We start from the raw sequence: 6,019 nt of genomic DNA, 5'->3' as shown, positions 1-6,019 counted from the left end.
GATCGGCCGCTCCGCCCGCCGTCGGGCCCCGCCGTCCCGCCCCGAGCCGTGCCGCGCCAGGCCGGGCCCCACCAATCGGCGGCGCGGGGGCCCCGGGGCCGCCCTGCGAGAGGTTGTCACCAACGCACGTGACCTGGCGCCCGGCCCGCGACGAGCTCCGCTCCGAAACAAGCCCGGGCAACAAAACCCGGGAGCCCAGAGCGGAGGCCGGGGCGAGCGGAAGGGTGGGAGAGAGGGGCTAGGCCGGGGAGGGGAGCGCCGGGGCCGGGGCCGGTTTCCCGGCAGCGGGCGGCAGCGGGGCGCGGAGGAGGTTCTGCCCCGCGACGGAAGTGCAGAGGGGGACCTCTCCCTCAGCGACCCCTCTGACCGAGTGAGAGGTCCGTTTGGGGCACGAAGGACGCGGAACGTTTTTTCCTGTGAGAGGAACGTTAAGGACCCTGGGAGGGCTGGAGCTAACGCCTGCGAGAGCCCCACCTGGCCAGCCTGTGGGTAGACGGGTAGCCCGGGTGCCAGAGGTGGGGGAGCGCGCCGCTGCTGAGCCCAGATAGAGGAGCGGAGACCACTCAGTCACCGAGCCGGGCCCCACCTGCTGTAGAAACCGCCACTGAGAGCCGGTTGGGCCTGCTGCAGGTTCTGGACTCCGCCTGCCTATGGGCGAGGCAGAAGGGACTGCGAGACCAGGCCTGAAGGCAGAGAGGTCAGCCGGATTGGGGGCCTCTGCTCCAGCGGACAACACAAGCACCCTGTGGGAGCGGTCATCTCCCCAGGCAGGTGCTGCAGCCCTGCTCTCATAGTAACCCAGGGAACTTAGCGCTCTGTTCTGTTTGCATACCTGCAAAGAAAGTGTGGGCATTCATGCCTGGCCTGCCAACTCGCCAGGTTATTTATTTTGACAAGAGAGTGAGGCAGTGGACTTGAAAGTGTTTTCCAAACCAAGGCTCTGTCCACATATAGGTGGATTAACTGGCAAAGGCAGGTGAGTCACGTTGATGCCTGTCCGCTCTCATGTGGATCCTGTTTGGACTGCGATGTAGTTCACTGAGCCGGGGTGAACTGTACAGCAAGCCTAGAGGGAAGCCTATCATACATTACAGTATCTGAAAGACACTCACATTCTGACCCTCACAGGAATCCTGTAGTCAGTCCATTTCCAACAATGCTGGTTTTAAAGGATGTAAATTGCAGTGCAGGGAATTCTCAGACACCAAGGAGTAATGATCAAAATATGGTGGTCAGTGGAACTTATCTTGGGAGAAAGAACTAAAATTGTGATCTAGATAGTCTCACAGAATTGAACATGCTTTGGATTTTAGGTTTTTGCAAATGAGGCTCATTCTAATATTTTCTCCCAAATGCTATGGTAGGAGCCCCATGATCTCTTGTTTCTCTCTAGGAATCCATCTAAGACGCTATCTCCACTTCAGAACCAAAGTATGACGACAATTACAAGAAGCTAATTTTTAAAAACTAAAAAAGGCCTACCTTTTTCTAGTTTGATAAGGTTTAGCATGGTTAAAGCAACATGTGAAATCATATGATCTTGTTATGATAGAAAAAAAACCAATATGAAGTAGATCATTTTTCCAAAGATGACCACAACAATATCCCCTTCATCATGAAGGTCTATTTTTTCTTCCCTTTGAATCTGGGCTGGCCCTGTGATTGCTCTGACCAACAGAATGTGGCAGAAAGAATGTTCTGGGACTTCCAAGCCTCAGCAGTAAGCAAACCCGATAGTTTCTGCTCTGTACTTTGGAAAATGCCAGCCACCCATAAGGAGAGACCACCCTGCTGTGAGGAAGACCAAGCTACCCACAAGGAGAGGCCATGTGAAAAGACAGAGATGCCAGGCCAGCTCTAGCTTTTCAGCTCATACCAGCTGAGCTACCAGACACGAGTGAAAAAGCCCTTAGGAAGTTCCAGCTCCAGGAGACACCATATGGAACAGTTAAACCACCCCCACAGAGTCCTGCCAAAATGACAGCATTGTGAACAAATAAATGATTGTTTTAAGGCACTAAATGTTGGCGTTTAAAGCAGCAATAGATAACCAAAACACAGACCTAACAGAAATGCCCATCACAGATCAGTGTCTCTAAACTCCACCAAGTAGAGTGTTTGTGATGAAAACATCTTATCTCAGGAGTCACTTGCTTTCTGTTTACTCTGTTGCTCATTTATAATCTTCCCACCTGGTGCTTGTTTATCCCAGTGGCAAGGAAGGAGTGACGGGGCAGCATAGGCAAGTCTGTCCCTAGGAGGGAGGAGTCCTTTACCACTGACATTGTTTGGAATAATAAAAAGCAAACTGACTTTTAGTCAATTTTATTTTAAAATTCTTTGCAGACACACAAATTTACTGTGTCCTGCCTGCACCTTGGGTGGATCACTCCCATTGCCTCCCTCCCTGATATGCTACTGGTTTACATAAATGCTTGCAGTGAAACTCAGGAGTAATGTCATCTCCACAGCATAGAGCTGTCTGAACACAACCAAACTGTCAAATCACACAAATGCAAGCCAGCTTTTCATCTGTTCACTGACAAAGGCCCAGCCAGGTTCCCTGCCTGGGCAGATCCAGTGAATCCAATCATCCTTTAATTCACAGAATAATTCTTAGCGTGTTGCTATAGTACCCACTTCCAGGCTGACCCCTTGCTGTGGGGGTGACCCTTTCCCCATCTGTCAGAGTCCTCCTGTCTGTTTTCCATGGAGCTCAATACACTCCCTTATCTACCCTAACAAAAGGGATTCAACCTCAAGTTTTGTTTTGAAGGCTCACAATATAGGACCACATTCACACCAACAACCAGATACAATGCAACTAATGCCTCTGCCTCCTGCTTACAAAAGTAGATTGTGGCCATCACCCTGCCAGTTATATTGAGGCTGCTAAAGAATGTTGTTTCCCACCAACCCATAGGATGGCTGCTCCGGGCAGCCTCAGAACACAAAGCAACAAGTTCAGTCTATAATGAGGAGAATCCCAAAGTGAAGTCCACTTAGGTCATTTTCTGTCTACCCATCAACAGAATTGGCTAGGCTTCTACCATGGACACGACATGTTGCCAAGTGTCTGGGAAAGAAGAATTTTTTTAAATTGCACTTTAGACAAACAATCAGTTAGCATTCCAATGACATCCATTGTCTTAAGAGAAGGAAAGAAAGGGTCTGTCTGGGTCTCCAGAAAGCCTGGAACAGAAAGAAGCAAGCAATTCTGCGATCTCTGCTTTCTGAAATAAAAACAAAACACACATCTAACTGGGCTGCCAGTTACCATCTCAGGAAGGAGTCAAGAATTATAGCTTTTTAAGACCCTGCAACCTTTGTGACTTTTGTATGTTTGTCTGTTTGTGTAACCCTATATCCACATGGTGATTAAAACAAAATCCTTAAAATAAAAAGAATCTGTGTACTGGCTGAGGCAGCAGAAAGGAGAAAGTAGGCAGGCCCACATCATTCAGTCACCAGTGCTAGGGAGGAGTCCCCAAGAGCTGGGGTAGCCTGCTCTCGATTGTGGCTGACTGATGATTGCTCCAGGCCTAGAATAATTTCTCCAGTTTCTGGAAAGTCCTAATTTTTAAGGCTTCTTAGTTTCTGGGTGAATGTACAGATAAAAACCCAATTATTAGGTTAAAACTTAAAGCAGAGTCTGGGCACAGTAGCTCATACCTGTAATCCCAGCACTTTGGGAGGCCAAGGCAGGCAGATAACCTGAGATCAGGAGTTCAAGACCAGCCTGACCAACATGGAGAAACCCTGTCTGTACTAAAAATACAAAATTAGCCAGGCATGGTGGTGCATGGCTGTAATCCTAGCTACTCAGGAGGCTGAGGCACAAGAATCATTTGAACCCAGAAGGCAGAGGTTGCAGTGAGCTGAGATCATGCCACTGCACTTCAGCATGGGCAACAAGGGCGAAACTCTGTCTCAAAAAAACAAAAAAAAACAACAAAAAAACTTAGAGCAGAAAGCAAGGTCATCCCTTAATGGATATGGCCTAGAGACGTGATACAGAAGTGCCCTTCGTACACCACCCCAGCTCCAAGGAGCCCTGAAGCTTGAAGAGGCTCATTGTGTAGGGCAGATATGACTCGGTCTTGGGCGGTTGTCAGAGGTTAGCTGAAGTGTGTGAGCAAAGGTCTTTTATAACTCCTGCTGCCAAAGCGACTTTTTCACTCACACTGCTACTTCTGGGCACTGCCCAACAATCCACATGTGCCAGAGGCAACCCGAGGTGGGTCTGTAACCATGAATTGCTTTGTTATGATGACAGCTTGACTAAAAGTTCCTTTCTGCCCTTTTCAAAAGGATGCAGACAATATGGTTACTACTTACATAAGCCACACTCTGCCATTTAAGGAAAACTTATTTCTTGGATTCTTTTTTTTTTTTTTTGGCATGAATGAACTACCTTAAATATCCATTTTATTTTGCAAGATGAATTTGCACCTTTTTTTTTTAAGATGGAGTCTCCTTCTAGGCTGGAGTGCAGTGGCGCCATCTCAGCTCATTGCAACTTCCACCTCTGGGGTTCAAGCTATTCTACTGCCTCAGCCTCCTGAGAAGGAGGATTACAGGCATCGGCCACCATGCCCGGCTAATTTTTTGTATTTTTAGTGGGGATGGGGTTTCATCATGTTGGCCAGGCTGGTCTCAAACTCCTGACCTCAGTAATCCACCTGCCTCAGCCTCCCAAAGTGCTGGGATTACAGGTGTGAGCCACTGCCCCCAGCTGAATTTGTGCTTTTAAATGTCCAGGTTTTTCATAGCTTTGGCAAAGCCAGGCCTATAGATTTTGATCATCTGAGGCATTTTGGTTTCTATTCTTTTGGGGCCTCTTTTCTTGCTTTACTCCTCTTTGATGGGAGTAGGCATTTATTTCTCTTTGCAGCTCAGACAGAGGTAGGGCTGAGTAGTTAGTCTCATAAAGCTTGAACATCCTCCACTCATTCAAATTAGATTGTGTCCTATGTGCCTCTTCTGTTCAGAGCCTGCATGCATTTATTCAATAATTATTTAATGAGCACTTACTCTGTGCCAGGCACCAGGGATACAGCAGTGAACAAAATAGGTGAAGTGTTAGCCCTCAAGAACCTTCCATCTAGTAAGTAAATATATAATTTAGTGGGTGCTGTGAAGAAAGATAAGCTGGGTAAAGGGTTACAGAGAAGTTGGTGGGGAAGTAATATGGTCAGGAGGGCCTCTCTGAGGAGATGGCATTTGAGCATCGAGAACAAAGGGGAATAGGGCAAGAGTAGTCCAGGAGTAGAAAGAACCAGTGCAAGGGCCCGAGGTAGAAGAGTCCTTGCTATGCTTAAGAGCAGCACTGTGCTCAGGCTACGCAGTGTAACTGTGAATTTGGCATGACCTGGTATCTCATGGTTACCTGACTGGACCCATAGGCCTACAAGCTGAAGAGCTGTAGAACTTTGAATTCCTTTGCTGTCTTCTGGGTTTTTGAAACACTTTCAGGAAGTCCCACAGATCTCTGAGAAGTCACTTTTTGTGTTCATCATTATAATGTGGAACTTAGTTGTAGAGCCCTGAGAACAGGTTTCACAGCATGGGCCTCAGGTAGTCAGTTCTGTCGCATGCTGGAGATAAATACACTCTGTGAGTCCGGCAAGGAAGGAAGCAACAGGTAATTATGGAGTACCTGCTCTGGAATGGGGACAGTTACTTAGCTTCTAAGTGCCTCAGTTTCCTCCACTGTAAAAGACAGACAATAATACCAGCCCAGAGAGACAATAAAGGCAGAAAGGTGCCTGGCACACGTAGGTCTTTGATAAGCATGTTTTCTTACCAGCACGTAGACCCTTCTTGTCTTAGTTCATTTTGTGTTGCTGTAACAGAATACCTGAGACTGGGTAATTTATAAAGAACAGAGATTTATTTCTTACAGTTGTGGAGTCTGGCAAATCCAAGGTCATCAGACCCACGGAAGGGCAAAAAAAGCACACACACACAGATGAGAGGAAGAGGGTCAAACTCATCCTTTTGTTGGGAATCCACTCCT

This window comes from Callithrix jacchus, chromosome 16 (genome assembly GCF_049354715.1).
Source record: "Callithrix jacchus isolate 240 chromosome 16, calJac240_pri, whole genome shotgun sequence".
Taxonomy (NCBI): Eukaryota; Metazoa; Chordata; class Mammalia; order Primates; family Cebidae; genus Callithrix; species Callithrix jacchus.
The sequence above is the reverse complement of the archived record's forward strand: the minus strand, read 5'-3'. Positions refer to the sequence as shown.